Source organism: Notamacropus eugenii, chromosome 1 (assembly GCF_028372415.1).
Source record: "Notamacropus eugenii isolate mMacEug1 chromosome 1, mMacEug1.pri_v2, whole genome shotgun sequence".
Classification (NCBI taxonomy): Eukaryota; Metazoa; Chordata; class Mammalia; order Diprotodontia; family Macropodidae; genus Notamacropus; species Notamacropus eugenii.
The window spans coordinates 133043934-133064575 of record NC_092872.1 but is presented as its reverse complement, the minus strand read 5'-3'; the positions used below and the strand labels follow the sequence as shown (position 1 = coordinate 133064575).

General features: G+C 40.8%; 1 long non-coding RNA gene across 1 annotated transcript in view; it reads left to right on the top strand.

Moving 5' to 3' along the window:
* The window catches only part of LOC140507260 (uncharacterized), a 37538-nt gene extending 19204 nt beyond the window's left edge, over window positions 1–18334 (top strand). Inside the window, exons 2-3 of the long non-coding RNA XR_011968271.1 lie at window positions 5313–5412; window positions 14312–18334. This is a non-coding gene — a long non-coding RNA (uncharacterized lncRNA). The remainder of the gene's footprint in view (window positions 1–5312; window positions 5413–14311) is intronic.
* The last annotated feature ends 2308 nt before the right edge of the window (window positions 18335–20642 follow it).

The following is a 20642-nucleotide window of genomic DNA, read 5'->3' as shown; positions in this document are numbered from 1 at the left end:
GGGATTCTTTGTACTTCTACCTTCTGGCTTCAGCTGGGGTCCTCCACTGAGGTGCTACTTCATTCAGATGAAAAGAGGAGTGGACTCTGCCATCTCTGTTTAAGGTTGGAGCCCAGAGGTTTAAACTTTGGCTTTTCTTTGGAGGTAAATCCTTCGGATTCATTTCCTATCAAGCTAGCAAAAACCTTTACCTGTTTTTATTTCTATAAGGGGAGGGCAATCTTTTAGTTTCTAGAACCATAGGCATATTCAGTTATTTTTTTTCTCTCTAGAAGGAAAGTTTTCACTTTCAGGTGCCAAACTCTTAAAACACAGAAGAGTCAGCTAGCTAAGCAGTACCCACAGACATTTAATCTGTCTTTGAAATTTACTTCCTTCTGACAAGAGGTTCCACACCCTTATTTCAAGCCTCTATTTGACCTAGAGCTAGAAAGTCTTTAAAACTCCCAACTAACCTTTGATTGTCAAACTATACCCTTTTGGAAACATTTCAGGGGCTAACTATTAAAAAAAAACCACTGATGGAGGAGCCAAGATGGCAGAGTAGAAAGATGCACATACACTAGCTCTTCCCCCATAGCCCATAAAATACCTGTGAAGAAAGACTCTCAATAAATTCTAGAGCAGCAGAATCCACAGAACAACAGAGTGGAGATTTCCACCCAGGGTGACCTGAAAGGCCAATGGGAAAGGTCAGTCATACAGGCAGAGCAGAGCCCAACACCACACCACACCACAGCTGGGAGGAGGACCTGATCAGGCCTCAGGGATAGAATCCCCAGCAGCAGTAGTGGTGGTTTGCAGATCCCTCAACTCACAGGCATGAAAGATCAGTGAGAGGGTTTTTTCAGCTGACCCAGAAGGGAGCAGGGTCTTCCCGTAGCTCCGGTCTGAGGCAGCAGCAGAGGCCCCATCATGCTCCAGCAGTTCCCATCTTAGCCCATATCCATTGTTGGATGGTAAAACCATTAAGGGCACTGAGCAGCTGATCTATACCTCAGCCCTGTGTGGTGGCCCTGCCCCCACCTCATGCTCCTGGAGGAATTGAGCACCTGATCTTCATCTCACACTGAATGTTGGCCCTGCCCCCACAAAATCGAGAAGCTTATCTGAATCTCAGCCACCAGTGCTGGCTTGGTGGAACTGGAGGCCAGGTGGCTGTGGAGAGGGAAATCTATTACTCACAGATTCGGGGCACAAAAGTTTCTGGTTGCTCCAAGACCAGTGTACATGGTTGACTGTACTACCTTGGAGGAACTGAGATCTTACAGATCCCCAGAGTATACCCTACTCTTGACCAAGGACCCAAAAGTCAAGTAGTTGGTTGGGAAAATGCCCAAAAATGGGAAAAAAATAAGACCACCGAAGGTTACTTTCTTGGTGAGTAGATATCTTCTCTCATCCTTTCAGATGAGGAAGACAAATGCTTACCATCAGGGAAAGACATAAAAGTCAAGGTTTCTGTATCCCAAACATCCAAAATAAATATACCATGGGCTCAGGCCTTGGAAGAGCTCAAAAAGGATTTTGAAAATCAAGTAAGAGAGGTGGAGGAAAATTGGGAAGAGAAATGAGAGAGATGCAAGAAAAGCATGAAAATTAAGTCAACAACATGCTAAAGGAGACTCCAAAAAATGCTGAAGAAAATAACACCCTTAAAAATAGGCTAACTCAATTGGCAAAAGACGTTCAAAAAGCCAATGAGGAGAAGGATGCTTTAAAAAGCAGAATTAGCCAAAAAGAAAAGGAGGTTCAAAAGCTCACTGAAGAAAGTAGTTATTTAAAAATTAGAATGGAACAGATGGAAACTAATGACTTTATGAGAAACCAAGAAATCACAAAACAAAACCAAAAGAATGAAAAAATGGAAGATAATGTGAAATATCTCATTGGAAAAACAACTGACCTGGAAAATAGATCCAGGAGAGACAATTTAAAAATTATGGGCCTACCTGAAAGCCATGATCAAAAAAAGAGCCTAGACATCATCTTTCATGAAATTATCAAGGAAAACTGCCCTGATATTCTACAACCAGAGGACAAAATAAGTATTCAAGGAATCCACATATCACTGCCTGAAAGAGATCCAAAAAGAGAAACTCCTAGGAACATTGTGGCCAAATTCCAGAGTTCCCTGTCAAGGAGAAAAATTTTCAAGCAGCTAGAAAGAAACAATTCAAGTATTGTGGAAATACAATCAGGATAACACAAGATCTAGCAACTTTCTACATTAAGGGATTCGAAGGGATCAAATATGATATTCCAGAAGTCAAAGGAACTAAGACTAAAACCAAGAATCACCTACCCAGAAAAACTGAGTATAATACTTCAGGGGAAAAAATGGTCTTTCAATGAAATAGAGGACTTTCAAGCATTCTTGATGAAAAGACCAGAGCTGAAAAGAAAATTTGACTTTCACACACAAGAATCAAAAGAAACATGAAAAGGTGAACAAGAAAGAGAAATCATAAAGGATTTACTAAAGTTGAACTGTTTACATTCCTACATGGAAAGATAATATTTGTAACTCTTGAAACATTTTTCAGCATCTGGGTAGTTGGTGGGGATTACACACACACACACACACACACACACACACACACACACACACAAACACAAACACACACACATAGAGAGAGAGAGAGCACAGAGTGAGTGGAATAGGATATCTTAAAAAATGAAATTGAGGGGTGAAAGAGGAATATATTGGGAGGAGAAAGGGAGAAATAGAATGGGGCAAATCATCTCTCATAAAAGAGGCAAGAAAAAGACTTTTCAATGGAGGGGAAAAGGGGAGAGGTGAGAGAAAAAACGTGAAGGTTACTCTCATCACATTTGACTCAAGGAATAAAATGCACACTCATTTTGGTATGAAAACCTATCTTACAATACAGGAAAGTGGGGGAGAAGGGGATAAGCAGGGTGGGGGGGATGATGGAAGGGAGGGCAATGGGAGGAGGGAGCAATTTGAAGTCAACACTGTTGGGGAGGGACAGGATCAAAAGAGAGAATAGAAGCAATGGGGGGCAGGATAGGATGGAGGGAAATGTAGTTAGTCTTACACAACACAACTATTATGGAAGTCATTTGCAAAACTACACATATATGGCCTATATTGAATTGCTTGCCTTCCCAGTGGGGATGGGTGGGGAGGGAAGAAGGAGGGAAGAGAAGTTAGAACTCAAAGTTTTAGAAACAACTATTGAGTATTGTTCCTGTAAACAATTGGGAAATAAGAAATACAGGTAATAGGGTATAGAAATTTATCTTGCCCTACAGGACAGAAGAGAAGATGGGGATAAGGGAAGGGAGGGATGTTAGAGAAGAGGGTAGATTGGTGATAGGGGTAATTAGAATGCTTGCATTTTAGGAAGGGAAGAGATCGGGAGAAAATTTGGAACTCAAAATTTTGTGAAAATGAATGTTGAAAACTTAAAATAAACAAATAAATTTTTTTAAAAAAATTTAAAAACCCACCAAGGGCAGTCTGGATCTTCAGTCTCTCAATATTTTGAGCTCTGAAAGCAAGCAAGGAACAAAAACTTCTATTTAGAGCTAGTTACCTTCAAGCAATACCCTTTACCTCAATCTTTTGTTCTGATTCCTGCTAGCAGCAAATTTTCCTTTGTTTGAGCCTCCCCAAAGTTACTCTAATTCTGATCTCTGAATGGGTAATGACAAGTCCTGTTCCTAAGAGTTTCGGACATCAGCCAGTGAATTAAGGAGGGTGACTTTTAAAATCTTTGAAATCCTATGTGCTGCCTACATACTGATCCTGAATGTATCCCCCCAGGGCCCCTGACCAGACATAGAACATTAAGTTCCAGACAAAGACCATAAAGCTGACTATAGTGGGAATGGGGGATTCTGATGTCAATTGGACCAATATTTGATTCTTAGGACAGTACAGTCAGATCACAAACATGATCCCCATCCTCACAAAACTTAGTATCCAGTTAGGTAAATAAAACCAACCCAGAAGACATAATATGGGCACCATTTAGAGAAAGATTAGAATCGTATGCTAATAAAAGTTGGGCAGGCTTTCAATGCTTCAAGAATTCAGATAAGGTCATCTTATGGGGGTGATAACCACCATGCTCCCCACAAAAGGGGTCTCTGAGGCCATCCCATCCAATCCTCTCATTTTATAGGTGAGGAAACTGAGGCCCAGAGAAGTTAAGTGACTTATCCAACATCACACAGCTAGTAAGCATCAGAAGCAGGATTTGAACCCAGCTCCTTTGACTTCAGTGCCAACGTTCTTTCCACCATGCCACATACCTCTCCCCCAAGAGTAAGTTATGTGTTTAGACTCTGTGGATTAGAACCTCCATTTTAAGAAGGATAATCAGGCCAGACATGTCTGTATTCTTCTACTTGCTATGCTTCTGTCTCTCCCAGACTTTTTCTACCATGTCTCCCCTCCTCATCTTCTTGAGTCCCTACTTTGTAGTTCCCTTTTATGTATTGTCTTCCTGTGTTGGGCTACAAGCTTCCTGAGGGCAAGAACTAGCTTTCTTTCTGTTTCTGTTTGGATTCCAGGTCTTAGCACAGTGCCTGGCACATAGGCAACATTTAATAAATGCTTGTTGATTGATTCACTGACCTGACAGAGAAGGAAGGAGTTGCGCTAGGGCTGTATTTCTACACCAGCAAAAAAGGATTAGTTTCACAAAACCCTGGGGGACCATACTTTCTACACAGGCCTTGATGGATACCTGCAGAAACATGCACACAACCACTGGAAAAGCAGCCCAACCCCCTTGACCTCCTATGAAAAGTTCATTCCTTTGATTTTGGAACAGCCCACCTTGTCTATCTTCCTCTTCACCAGGCATCTGGAGTTGTGCTGAGTGTGATGAGACTCCCCTCTGGTTAGCACAGATGTGACAAAACAATAAGGATGCCTGGAATAATATTATCATTCAGGTCAAAACACTTCACCATGTTTAAACAATTATCTTTCATAATTAGCTACAATGGAAATGGAACAAACCCTCTGTGGTTTTGAAATCGCAGAGATAGCTCTATTTGGATGGAACGTAGTTGTCTGGGACAAGTGTGCACAACCCTAGGAGCTTCCTTCTCATTCTCTTCCCTCTCCCCACCCCATACACACACACATACACATACACACATGCATACACACACACATACATGTACACACACATGCACACACACATACACACACACACCCCTCCCCAGACACTGCTAGAAACAGACTATGCTGTTAAAGCTTCATATTCTATATTCACCACCATTCCTCCTTGAGAACAAAGCTCTTAGTTGCTTATCTGTCTTTTTTCTAGTAGCCCTCAAGGATGAACTCAGTATGTTTCAGTGAAAAGGGCTCTGTATCTGGAATCAGGGATCCTGGAGTCAAATCTGCCTCTATTTGTGTGACCTTAGGTAAGTCATTTACCTTCCCCAGGCCTCTGTTTTATCATCTGCAAAATGAGGGAGTTGGAGTAAATGTCCTCTAAGATCCTTTCCAGGAGCAAATAGGTGGTTCAGTGCATAGAGTGCCAGCCCTGGAGTTAGAAAGACTCATCTTCCTGAGTTTAAACCTTGTCTCAGACATTTAGCTGTGTGACCTTGGCAAGTCACTTAATCCTGTTTGCTGCCTCAGTTTCCTCATTTGTAAAATGAACTAGAGAAAGAAATGGCAAACCACTCCCTCTCCTTCCAAACTACCAGGGGATATTTTCCACAAAGAAAGCCAGGCCTATGGCCAGAGGGAGGGCCAAGCACATCAAGGGGAAAGAGGCATCCTCATCAAATTCAATTCAGCAAAGACTGTCTTTGATGCAAACCCCAGCTCAGCCCTTCCTCTGCAGCTCATACCCACTCTGACCCCAAATGCCCATCATAGGTCCCATCCCCACAGATCTCCATTCTTCAATATGAAGGAGGCAAGAGTTCAAGATATCGAAGGTGGAGCCTGTGCCAGAGGTGTTTGACCTTGGCAACAGCAACAGTGACAACAACAAATCTATTAAAAAATGCAAATGAAAAAATCCCTAATGGTGAAATTCCAGAATCTAAAACAGGTGAGAAAGAGAAACATGGCTCAGCCACCAACTTTCTGGGCGACCTTGGTCAAGGCCCTTGCCTCATTTTCTTCATCTCAGGATCCTCCAATGTTCATCCTCTGCGATGTTATAACTAACAAAGGAGGTGTATACCATACACCTTTCAGGGTCATGGTCAATGGGAGCCAGGACCTGCTCCCTCATCAACAACAACAGCTACAGTGGAGAATGAGGGATGTAAAGGCAGGTAAAGGAGGTCTGGCAGCACCTGAGGTAGGCTCTGAAATCTCTGAAAGCTGCTCCTCTCCCTCCCTTCTCCCCCTCCTTTTCCCCTCCTCTTCCTCCTCCTCTTCTCTGTCTCCAGGGACTGGCAGCAGCCTGCCACCAAGTTTGAGAAAGACACCAGCTTCCCAGCTGGCCATGTCAGTCCTGGGGGAGGATGGCGGGGGAGGGAGCTGGGGTCTCTGCCAAGAGAGATAGTGAACATTCTCACACATGGTACTTATTCTTGGATCACCCAGGAGAGCAATTCCCTTTGCTGAGGCAGCCCACTGCTGCTAACAGCTTCTGGCTCCCAGGCTTGTGCTCAGCTGAGGGTCAGAGCTGCTTACTGAGGGCAAAACCTAAATCTTTCTATCCATTCTTCCCACGGAGCTTTGCGCAGAGTCAGAACTTCATAGCTGCTTACTGACAAAAGATCAAATATATGATAAAGAAAAATTCATACAATTTGGGGTTCATCAATGCTTTAAAATTCTCCATCTCCTAAACTGGATAGAATTGTTTGATTGGGGGGGAGGGAGGTCATTTTTGAACTTGAACTTGGAGAATTTCTGAATTGTCTGCTTTTAGATAATAGGTAGTTAAAGAAGAGGTATGTCTTAAACCAAACTTTAAATTCTAAATAAAAAGATTCCGAATATTCCTCTCAGAAAGGCTTCTTATTTCTACTTTAAATAGAGTTGCAAGTCAATGCAAAACAGAGGAAAATATCATCTTCTAAATACCAGCTCAAATTGTTCAAAGTGAACACAAAGAATGACCCGCCCAGCCTCTCGTCCTTCTGTGGATCTACGATCTTCTCAATGTGTATACCACCTCCACAGCTGAAACTTGATTTTGTTGTTGTTCAGTTGTTTCAGTCATGTCTGACTCTTGTGACCCCATTTGGGGTCATCCTTGGCAAAGACACTGGCGTGGTTTGCCATTTCCTTCTCCAGCTCCTTCGACAGATAAGGAAACTGAGACAAACAGAGATAAGTGACTTTCCCAGGGTCATACCATTAGTAAGTGTCTGAGGCCAGATTTGAACTCAGGAAGATGAGTCTTCCTGACTCCAGGCCCAACATTCTACCCACTATACCACCTAGTTACTCCAGAGACAAAACTAATCAAGGTCAAATTGAGCGTTCTGATACCTGAGGTTCACAATTTCAGGGCGGAAAGGAGATATCCTTTCCATGCAAGCATGCTTCTCCTTTTTGATGACTACTGTCTCTAAACCTCACCTCATGGGCTTTGCCAACACAACACAAACCACCTCAGAGTTACCAGTGACCCTCTGGAAGTACAAGAGTTGAGTAAGGATGCAGAGATGTTAGAAATTCAAAACAAGGAAGGAATAGACATGGTATAGCTAGTCTGAAGGAACTGACCAAGCAGACAACCTAAGACACATGTATGGATGGACCTTTGAGTGATAGATCACCTGCTGAAGAGAAGTCTCTTAACAAGACCACCCTCACAAGTCAATGCGAGACTCCCTTTCTGTTGGTTGGTGTGCCATAGCTGCTGGTTCACAAAAGCAGCATCCTTGGGACAGAAAGTTGTCTTGGTAAATAGCACATTGGACTTGGGAGTCAGGAAGAACACAAATCACAGCCTATCTCATCCACTGCGTAGACTTGGGAAGTAACTTAGCTTATCTCAGTCTCAGTTTTCTCATCTGTAAAATGGGGATAATAATAGCACCTATATATGTCAAACATTTTGCAAACCTTAAAATGCTATATAAGCATTAGCTATCATTATTATTAATCTTTCTTAATCCCCTTCTCAGTGAAACCTTCCCTAATTCTCCCAGTCTATATTAATCTATCCTTCCTTTGGACTCATGGATTTATGGGCTATAATTTTCATTTCCCACTTCTCATATCTTGCTTTATATGGTCATCTGAATATTACATCATTTCTCTAATATAACTTCTAGAAACTCCTTGAGGGTAGATCCTATGTCTTATATATTCCTATATGTCTTCCCAAAGTGTCAAGTGTTGAGCACATACTAGATTCTTGAAATTAATTGATTTTTCTGTTCAAGACTCTATGGACTTAAAATTAGAACTGTTTGAGACGCTAAGACTCTAGAACTAGAAAAGCTTCCTTTCTCTTGATTGTATTTGATTATCCTAATTTCCCATCCCTAGTTCTTCCCCTGGGGCTTCTGCCCACTCACCAGACAGATGGATGCAATGCCTGAGTTGGGAGCAAGAGAGAGTGGAGAAGGAGAAACTTGGGGGTTTGCTGCCTCACTTTAGTTTTTTTTCCTTGCCTTTCAGTCTCTTACAATTAAGTAAATATCCAATCTAACTCATCATGCTGATCCTCATATATAGAAATTCTTAAGGTGCCAGTGAATAAAAATTATGCGCTGGGGTCTTTTTTTTGGTCTTGTAGTATTACAGAACTATATAGGACAGGAATTTACAGACTAGCAGAATGAGAAAACACACACATGAAAACACAAATGGTGCAAAGGAAATCAAGAGACCTGGATTGCAACCCCACCAATCAGCTATTTCCCTTCTCTAGCCCCTAATTTTCTCATCTGTAAAATGGGATCTGAATACAATAGAGAGTTGGTCTCAGAATCAGGTAGTTGGGAGTTTTAATCCTTACTCTGACATGTACTGGCTATGTAAATTTATAATATTTCTATCATTATACGTAATCGTTCAAAGCTACTCAAAATGGATCAACAATTATCTTGGCCCCTGAGCATGATATGGCTGTGGTGTTAAAGTAGCAACCCCTCTGAAACCAATCTCTAAACTTACCTTGCATTTATGGTTTCAATTCCCCAGAGGGGTTGCTACAATTCTTAAGAGTGATTCCTGAGGGGCTGAGGGTTCTAACCCTGTAGACCCTGAGCCCGAACTGGTGTGTTCCATATTACCAATCAATCAGATGGCCTATGTTAACTTTTAACAAAAAGCATTTATAATCACTCAATGTAGCACAGTTTTTGTGACTATTTATTGATCAAGAGTGATCCTGATGCCCCATCAACCATATCAAAAGAACCCACAATTGGCATGGATCTTGGCATGACTTTTTAGAGTGTGAGAGTCTTAAATCATGACAAAAGTAGAGCTGATTGTTAATAACTAAGAAAACAGAATCACCCCTAAGCTACATTGTCTTCACCAACACAGAATACTTGGTTGATGATGCTGCAAATAATCAAGTGGCGATGATTCCCACAACATAATTTTTGAAAGCAAGCATTTGACTGGTTAAAGATATGATGATGCCGTTGTACAGTCTGAACAAAGGAAACTAGAAAAGCTTTTATCCTGAAGAAGTATCTTCTACCATCTTAACGAAGATAAAAGAAATTGCTGGGGGTTATCTTGGGAAGACTATTATAAACGCTATAGTCATGGTACCAGCTTGCTGCAATGATTTCCAATGTCAGATCACCAAAGATACTCAAACCACTACCAGTCTTAATGTGTTCTGAGTCATCAATGAGCCAAGAATTTCTGCTATTGCTTTTGGTTGGTGCTGAGATTATCGGGGTTGATCTTTGATTTCAATGGTGGTTTTGATGACTCCATCCTTTCCAGTGAAGACAGTATTTTTAATTTATACTATAATATCAATGTTATTTTTAAAAAGAACAAATTTTAAGACTTTTACAAACTGAGGAAGAATGAAAGGAACAGATCTAAGAGAACAATTTATACAATAATAACAATACTATAAAAAGAAAAACTTTGAAATCTCTAAGAACTATGATGATCATCCATGACTCTAGAAGATCAACAGTGAATCACCATCTCCTGAAAGATAAGTGATGAATTATGATCATAGAAGGAGATAAATATTTTTTGAGAACCGTAAATGAAGGAATTTATTTGGCTTGACTATGCACATTTGTTGCAGGGAATTTCTTTTTCTTTTCACTGAGGTGGGTAATAAGTGGGCAAGAAAATAGATCTATGTTTATTAAAAAATAAAACTTTAATACAAAAAAATTTTAAGGTATCATCTTTGAAATCAAATTCGTTGAGCAGAGAGGACATTAACAACCACACAGTCAACCATTTCATTGCTGATTTCAAGTATATGCATAAGGAAGATTTCAGTGACAACAGGAGGGTTGTCCACCACTTCTACCCTGCTTGTGAATAAGCAAAACTCAGCCTCTCCTCCAGGATCCCAGTCAATATTGTGATTGACACTGATACCCAGGTTGACACTGATACACTATATGAAGGTACTAACTTCTGTATCTGTCATCTGTACCTACACTGTACCTAAGAGATACCAAGGTACATAATAAGTCAAAGATTTGTGGCATCATCTTGGTAAGTGGTTCCATTTAGCTCTCCAGGATCCAAGAACATCTGCACACCATCTTCATTGACAAGGAGTTAAACACAAGCAACAATCCTAAAGAAACTGTTTCTAATGAGACAGGTATTCAAGCTGCCAACCTGTCAGGGACAAATCTGAGAATGTTCAAGACTGGGTGCTGTTGGATATGATTTCTCTCTCCCTTGATATTGAAACTCCTGGCAGAATTACAATAATTTTGACCAAATACAATAAATACCACCATCCCCACCAAGCAGATCTTTATGACTTACTCAGAAAATCATCTTGATGTCCAGGCTTATGAAAGTGAGAGAGAAATTATAAAGCATATCAACTACTTGGCACCTTGGAGCTCAGGAGAATCATCAACTGCTCCCCAGGGTATTCTTCAGAATTGAGTAATCTTTGACATTTATGCAAATGGAATCCTCAGTGTATCTGCTGTGCCCAAGAGAGTGTCAAAGAGAATAAAATCACCATCACCAGTGGCAAAGGTCAACTGAGCAAAGGAGACATTGAGTACCCGGTCTGGAAAGCAAAGAAACAAAAGACTGAATATACGAAGCGGAGAGTCAAGGTGTCTTCCAAGAACTCATTTGCATCATACGTTCTCAAAATGACAGCTAAGTGGATAATGAGAAACCCTGAGGCAAAATTGGTGAGGAAGACCTTGACAAATGCAATGAAATAATCAGCTGGCTCAGTAAGAACTAGACTGCTGAGAAGCAAGAATTTGAGTATCAGAAGAACCTGAGGTCTGCAACCCTGTCACTACTAAGCTGCATCCGAGTTCAAGGGGCATGCCTGGGGGATTCCCAGGTGGTAGAGCTGCCCATCTAGAAGGGCTTCTTCTGGCTACACCATTAAAGAGGTCAACTAAATGCTGGAGAAGAGAAAGCATTTCATACAGCTTGTCAAAGATTGAAGGACCCAAATTTATAGCCAAGACTAGGGGCAGTGGCAGTTTGAGTAAAAAAAAAAAAAATGCCAAAAAAAGCTGCTCTTTCAATTTCAGTCATTTTCAATACTTGAATGTATTTAGAGGAAGAGAAGTGAAACAGTGCATTTTATCAGTAATATAAACAAGTGAAAATGCAATTCCTGTCCTAGAGGAGTAAAAATCTATTTAAAAGTTGGCACAAAAAAAAAAACCCGACCAAAAAACCAACGGGCATTTACTAAGCTGATATATCAAGAATAATTGGTATAAAACACTCTCTCAGAGGCTGATACTTAAACCTCATCAGAACATAAAGCAATTTGAAGAACTATTGATAGGTATTTTTCATTTCAACTCAACTCTGCATTGTCTAAACAATGACTAGTCTACTGTCATCTGACCAGGCTTAAGTCAGTCTTCTTCTTGGTGGTCATATTTGCCAAGATTGTTAGAGCTGTTGCTAAGGAAGACTCTTCTTATAGCTAGTCAGTCACAGCCAAGGAGACTCAAGACCTCTGGACCTCTCCTATGTGCAAGGTTGCTGCTAAGTCTGGACAGATCCACCTCAGGGAATATAGTTCTTCACCCAAGTTGGAAAGAGAATAAACTCGAAAGAGGGAGGCTGAACCCAAGCCCAGCATTACCTAGATGGGAGAAGGACTGCCATGTGCTCATGGCTACATAGTGGGTAAAGATGGGGAATTAGGAGAGTCACTCCTTCCGTCTATCCCTTATAGGGCTTAAAATAATCCTAACACAATTCAGACAAGGTAGCAGAGAGATCCCTGAGGTAGGGGACACTCCCTTCTAAATATCTACTGAGTCAAGCGCTCTTCCTGATCAGTGCCCAGCTAGGGGATTTAATAATATTAACAACTAACAATTATTTTATATCTAATATTATATATTTATATTTATTTACATAATTATATTTTATTATATATTAAATAATTTTATATAATATATATGACTATATATTATATTTTTATAATATTATAAAACAAAGCTTTCCAATTATTATCCAATTATCCAGTCAGTACTTAGCACATCGCCTGGTACATGGTAGGTGCTTAATAAATGTTTGCTTACTTATTGATTTATTATCTCATTTGATCCTCACAACAACTCTGGAAGGTAGGTACTATTATTATCTCCATTTTAAGTTGGGGCAAATAGAGGTTATGTGAGGCTGAATTTGAACTCAGGTCTTCTTGTCTCCAGGTTCAGCACTTTATTCACTGTGCCACTTAACTGACTTTTAGTCATATTCATAATAATAGCTAACAAGTATATAGCACTTACTACGCGCCAACCATTGTGCTGAGTGCTTTAACAATTGTTCTCTCATTTGACCCCTGGATGGTAGGTGCTATTATTAATCTCCATTTTACAAATGAGGAAACTGAGGCAAACAAAGGTTAAGTGATTTGCCATGGTCACACAGCTAATAAGTGTCCAAGGCTAGATTTGAACTCAGGTGTTCTTGACTCTCCACTGTGCCACCTTGCTGTCATATTAGTGCACGAGTTGTTCAGAACTCAATCACACAGGACTGGAAGCAGGCTCCAAAGCTTCCATGTGATGCACCAAAATCAGCATGAGCACCTTGGAACATGCTCCATGGGATGGCCCTTACTACTCTCTTACGAGGCATCGTTCTTTAGGAAGAAGAATGGGGGGGCACATTGGGAGATGTAGGTAATTTAAAAACAAGATACAAAAATAAAAATGTATTTTTAGAAATAATATCTTCCATTTAACAGTGTAAGATCTATGCACAGCCTCAAGAAAAAGATGAGAAAATTCACCACCTTTCTTAGACTACAAAGATAGAGAGAGGATTATGGGGGTGGAATATTACATGTAATGTCAGATACATTCTGTGTGTTGATTAGTTTGGCTCACCTGCTTTTTAAAATATTTCTTTCTTATTTTTTATTACAATGAATGACTCATGAGTAGGGGAAGGTGGAGGGATACACTTGAAAATTAATAATAATAGCTAACATTTATATAGCACTTAATGGTTTACAAAGTACTTTACACATATTATTTCACTGGAGCCTCACAACATCCCCATGAGAGAGGTATCCCCATTTTACAGATGAAAAAATTAAGGCAGAGGGCAATGATTTGCCCAGGGTCACACAGTAAATCCCAAAGCAAGGTTTGAACTCAGGTCTGCCTGATTTGAGTTCAATACTCTGTATTTAGGATTTTATTCGTATAAAGAACTCTCTGGTAAGGAAACTCCATCTTCAATTATAGTCTTAGAGAGTTGCCTAGAAAAGGGGTAGAGATTTATTCTGTGAAGTTTGAATTCAAAGAACCACGCAGTCAAAGGGGGCCACATGTGGGCTGCAGATTCCCCACCCCCAGTCTACAGCACTGAGAGGTTAGGTGATTTAGCCAGGATTACACAACCAGTATGTGCCAAAGCAGAGACTTAAACCCAGATCTCCCCAGCTCCAAGGGTAGCTCTCCCTTCGCCATGCCACGCTGGATTTCTGTGAAGATAAAATGAAGGTAATATAAAAACAGAGGGATCCAAAAATTTAAAACATCTTAAACTTTACATATACATATATGTATGTCTATAACACACTTATGCATGAATGTGTATGTGTGTGTGTATGTGTGTGTGTGTGTGTGTGTGTGTGTGTGTGTGTGTGTGTGTGTGTATAAAATCTCGTTTGTTCTTAACCATGCTGTGAATCTCATCCCTATTTTACAGGTGAGGAAACTGCTTCAGAGAGTCCAAGTAATTTTCCTGAACTCACACCATAAACATTTGGTGGGGTAGGATTCAAATTTAGGACTTCTAATCCCAGGCCAGGGATATTTTGTCCACTGCTCCATACTATATCTAATATTCTATGATTCTAGGAATTTTAAGCTACTAAAAAAATAACATCTACTGCTGGAATATACCTTGAAAGGCTCACCCAAAATAAAACTAATAAAAATGAGCTATCCAAGGATTTTTCAAAAAAACTAGAAACAACCTAAACGTCCAACAGTAGGGGAACAGTTCAATAAAGTCTGGTACATTCCTATAACGGAACATTATAAACACCATTAAGACCAAAACATATGAGCAACGCAAAGAAATCAAGAGAAATCTCCACTCAAAACTCAACAAAGAGGAACCACAGTAAAGACAATGGTAGAAGAGGAAAAGACGTTGAAAAGGAATGGACAAAGAAGCCTGATAAAAACTCAGAGGGAGTGACTAAAAAAGGCTTATACATGGTGTATTGAAAGTAAATATTAAATGTTACTAAGCCAGTTTAGTTTATGGTATTGATAGTCCATGTGAAGTTTTTAATTAAAACATTTTTAAAGAAAAATAATATCCGCAAGGTTTACTCTCTAAATGGTCATACAGGGTCTCTGGTTAATAATAAAAGCCAGCTTATTTTAGCCAATTTTCGCTTCAGAGTTTGCAAAATACTTTACATTTTTCAATTTACTTGATCATCACAACAACCCCGGGAAGCAGTTTCTATGTTATTATCCCTGTTTTATAGATGAGCAAACCGAGGCAGACAGCGGTTAAGTGACTTGCACAGAGTCACGCAGCTGTGGCAAGATTTGAATTTATGTCTTCCTGATTCCCAAGTCCAGCACTCATGACACCACCTACATGATCTTCAAGGTTGTCCTAGCCAGTGCTGTTGTTTTATAGTCCTATGTTTTGACAACAATTCAAAGATGGTTTTTATGAACCCTCGTCATATCACTAAGAGATATCTATCTCAACAAAAGATTACTGTAATGGACTTGGCCTGTAGAGGCTGTGCTGTTATAATGAGAGTAGGTCACAGCTGCCTGAGCCATCAATAATGATACCTTCTATTTTACTGGCCCTTTAAGTTTTTAAAGTGTTCTCACACCTAAGTATCTTACTTTATCCTCCTAAATCCCTGCAAGGTAGATAGTACAGGTGTAATTATTGTCCCTTTTACATATGAGGAAACAGGATCAAAGCTACCCAGTAAATCAATGCCAGAGCTGGGACTGGAAGCCGGGCCTCCTGACTCCCTGTCCAGAACTATAACCATGGCTTAAGTTGGCCCAAGTTGAAGAAAACCCCCAGCTCTGAAAAGGCAAAAAAAACCCAAACCAGCAGCTCCTTCCCTTTCTCTGTTCCTCTCTCAGCTCCTGCCAGGCTCTCAGGGAGGCCTGGGGCCTGGAGAGTGGGCAGGGTTCCAGAAGGTTCACCTTCCCTGACAGTTAGTGATCAAAGGGACACTGATAGTTCTCTCTCTCTCTCTCTCTCTCTCTCTCTCTCTCTCTCTCTCTCTCTCTCACACACACACACACACACACACACACACACACACACACACACACACACACACACACACACACACACACACACACACACACCCCAGGGGGCCAAAGAGAATCAATGACCTTCCTCTATCATCTCTTTTCTTTCTGAAGATTATGCAATTCCCTGGGGTCAGTATGCCCCACAGAAAGCAGACTTTGACACTAGCTCAGTATAAACACATCCTGGACAAGAGAGGTGGAAATTCAATGGGTTCTTAGAATTCACATAGTTCACTTCCCTAGTGTGAGTGATATGGAGGGCGAGGGGAGATGTAGAGAGAGGAAAAAGGGAGAAAGAGAGAGAGTTGAAAAGAGGGGGGAAGAGAGAAGGACAGAGACAGAGAAAGAGAAAGGAGGGAGAGAGAAAGAGAGAGGAGAGAAGCAGAGAGATGAACAAAGGGGAGAAAAGGAGAGAGAGGCAGAGAGAGAGAAAGAGAGTGAGGAGAGAGGGAGAAAGAGAGAGATGAAAAGGGGGAGAGGAGAGAAAGAGAGAGAGAAGGTGGGAGAAAGAGAAAGAGAGAGAGAGGAAAAAGGGGGAGTAGGACAGGGAGTCACATTCCAAACCAGTGGTGGCACTGAGATGACATCTTCCATCCCTAGGAAACTCTGCCCTAGAGGTCAGCCCCCTCGCTCCCTGTCCCTCATTCCATAATCCCTCCTAGGCCAGGGGAAAATCAATTGACATCTGGTTTCTTTCTGAAAGAGTCTCACCTTAAATGACCGAATTGCAAAACCCTAACTGTTCTACTAGCAAACAAGCACCAAGCCGGTCACACTACTTCATACGTATTTGTTGAATGAATGAAAGAAAGGTTGGCTCCATGGATGAATGGGTGAAGAAATGATAACCCTTTGTATCTGTACAACACTTATACCTCCCAAGGACTTCTTATAAGCAGGAGCTCATTTAAGAAGAGTACTTCGCATTTCTATACAGTCCTAAGATTTACATGGTACTTGCCTCAAAACAACCCTGTGAGGTCCTTATACAAGTAGTATTGTTTTCATTTCAGGAGATGAGCAAACTGAGGTCCGGAGAGCTTAAACCACAGCTGTATGAAGTCTTCCAGGACCCCTCCCCAGTGTGGCTCCATTCCAAAGCTGCCTTGGGTCCATTTTTCATAGATTGTGGGTGTCCTTACACATGCAACTGTACCTTCTCTGCACACTCATCTACCTCTAAAAAGATGCTTGACAGTAGGGATTGTTCTACTTGTGTGTTTGTGTTCCCCGCACCTAGTACACAATAAGTACTTTACACGCTGATTAACTGATTGATTGACTGGCCAGGGTTAGAGGACTAGCCTATGTCGTTGGGAAGATTTCTAGTGCAGTGTTCTTTATACCACACCATGCTGTGCCTAACTATCCCCATTTTAAAGATGAGGAAACTGAGACTGTGAGAGGTTTTGATTCTTCCAAGTTGACAAAGCAAGTCATGGGTAGTGTTGGAATTAGAAATGGGAGGGGAGGAGAGGGGAGGGGAGGGGAAAGGATGGGAGAGGACCTCAAAAGTCATTTGGTTCAACCTTCTTATTTTACAAATGAGCAAACTGAGGGTCAGACCAGTTAAGCAGCACTTGCCCATGGTTACAAAGTCAGTAATTGGCCAAGTCAGAATCTCACAAGATCTCAAAGATGGGAAGGCCTTCCAAGTCCATCTAGGTTAACCCATACCTGACCAAGAATCTCTTCTCTATAGCATCCCTAACAAGTGTTCATCAAGCTTTAAGACTGCCAATTGTAAGGGGCTTGGGAATAGGGAGAAGGGAACATTGTGGTTGAGACTACTTCCCAAGAAATAAAAGCCCATTCTATTTGGGGGTACTCCTAATTATAAGGAAGTTTTTCTCTTATATCAAGTCTTCATTTCCCTAATATTCCTCTTGACAACTCTTATTATCCATTGCTCAGAAGGCAGCAGAATATTCATCGTGGCAACTTTAAAGACTTGAAATAAGTTAGCATATCCCCATTGTCTTTTCATCTCCAGGTTACATCAAAAGGGACATAATCACAAGGACCTTCACCATCCTGGATAATTTCTTCTTGCCACTTTCTAGCTTATCAATACCCTTTCTAAAATGTGGTCCCCTAAACTTAACATGGTACTCCAAGGTGGATGGACCAAGGCAGAGTACAGTGGGGACTGCACCTCCCTAGTCCTGTTTTATATTCATCCCAATACTCTAGAGCAGTGGTGAAGCCAAACAGAAAAGGGGGCCACTAAACCCTAAATAAGGACCCCTGTGGGTCACATATTGACTTAGAAAAATCACACATTTTTATAGATTTCTTTTTTCCTTAATACCTCAACACATTAAAATCAGACAGGAGCTACATTTTAATCTGGCTTGGGTCACACTAGGGATTGTTAAAGGCAGCATGAGACCTGTTGCTTTTGGGGGATGGTCTTGGGGGGTATTTCGAGGCAATTGGGCTTAAGGGACTTGTCCAGGGTCACACAGCCAGTAAGTATCTGAAAGCAGATTTGAGCTCAAATCCTCCTGACTCCAGGAGGAGTGCCCCTATTTTTTCCAGGGGGTGGAGGGGTTGTGGTCAGCATGTTTAACACCTCTCCTCTAACCTATTAAAATCTCTCTGAATTTTGAATCTATTATTCTGTATTTTAGCTAGACTTCCCAATTTTGTGTCATCTATAACTCTTTCTGTACATGTATATAGAAAAATGTTAAATAGCACAAAATCAAACTGATCTTTAGGGAAGCCACACTTCACTGGAGAGACCTCCTTCCACGTTGACGTTGACCCAATAATGATTTATAGTCTGGGTTTATCCACCCAGCTGATTCTGAATTCAACTAATTGACCTATTTATTTTCTAACCCATATCCTCCTTTCTGTCTTTCCACAATAATAACCTGACTTTGTCAAATGCTTTATTTAAATCTAGGTAAACTTTATGTATAGCTTTTGATTGATCAACCAGTCTAGTAACACTGTCAGAAATGAGATAAAGCTGATGTGACCTGTCTTTGAGGAAGACATGATGATTCTTTATGATTACTGCTTCCCTTTCTAGATGCTTGCTATCCATCCCTTCCGTAATGCTTTCTAGAATTTTTCTAGGAATTTAAATCCAGCTCACCAGACTTAAGTCTACATGCTCCATTCTCTTCCCTTCTATTGAAAATTAGAAAAGCATTTGTCTTTCTCAAGCCCTGAAGAACTTGCCCAGTTGTCCAGTCTTTCAAAGGTCAACCAGTGGCTCAGCAGTCATGGTTGCCAATTCTTCCAGTATCTGAGGCTGGTACTGGGCCTGGTGACCCAAACTCCTTAAAGACAGTTAGGTACTACCTTACTATATATGTATGTATCTTTCTTGTCAACTCCCTAATGGATATTTTGGTTCTAAATTTGGTTCTAAATTATTTAGACTGGAAAGGTTTATTCTCCATGGCAGAGAAAATAGAAGCAAATGCTCCTGTCTTCAAAAAAGTAGATCGACTTTTCTCATTTGGGCACAGTCTGAGTAACTGCAAGTTTTTAGTGATTTACTAATCTGACTCTGTGGGGAAACCCTGGAGCTAGCCACCCTGCCTGAAAAAAAATAATATTATTCTCATTTTACAGAAACGGAAATTGAGGCTCAGAGGACTAAAATAACCTTCCTAGAGTCACACAACTAGTAAAGGGTAGAGTCAAGATTTGAATACAGGTCTCTTGAATTTAAATCCAGTGCTTTTATTACACATCTAGGAAGCAAACATTTTAGACAGGGACGTTGGCTGAGAGGTGTCATGATACAAGGAAAGGTGCTGGGTTTTGAACCAGAGAATCTTGAGTTCATATTCTAGTTTTGCTTCTTACTACCTGGGTCATCTTGAGAAGTCACCTAGCTTCCATTTCCTCATCTTTAAAATGATGGGGTTAGATTAGATGGGCCCTATATTTTGTCTTTACTGGCTCTGATCCTGCTTAGATGTTTGGTCTCGTTCCATGGCAGCTTTCTAAATCTAGATAAGAATCAGAAATTCCCTGTCCCTTTGATTTTTTATTTTTGACATCCCCAGAAGCTGATAGACACCCAGTCTTCCAGAACCACAATACCCTATTCCCTTTTACTTCATTATCTGGCCTTAAGAGCAGAGCTGTAACAAGGGTAAAACAAATGAGGGATTTGTTTTGCTCGCACAAAACTGAAGGGCACAGAAAAATATATAAAATAGGCATCTACTATCCCATGGCCACCATGTCATTAAGTCATTGGAGGGCAGGGAGACACAATTCTATAGTTTTGGTTCTTGGGCAAATTTACCTAGTTGTGATGTTGCCTGGGAGTAATCAAGACTAACCTCCTTGAGATTCTCACGGTTCAGGAGCCAAAAACAACAGTCCCGAAGTGAATGAATGCACATCTGATACGTAAAGAGACCAGGGACGTTAGGAGAGGGAAATGTCTCTTTCCATAATCTCAGTTGCCTTGGATTAGATATAGGGTAGGGTGAAGAGAAACTACAGCTTTGTACAGAGCCACCCCCACCTCCCCCACCCGCAAGGGGATGCCCAACAGTTGAGGAATGGCTGAACAGATTGTAGTATATGATTGGGATAGAATACTATTATATAAGCAATGATGAGCAGGATGGTTTCAGAAAAATCCATAAATACTTGCATGCACTGATGCAAAGTGAAGTGAGCAAAACCAGAAGAATGTTGTACAGTTACAGCAATGTTGTCATGATGATCAACTGGGAAGGACTTGG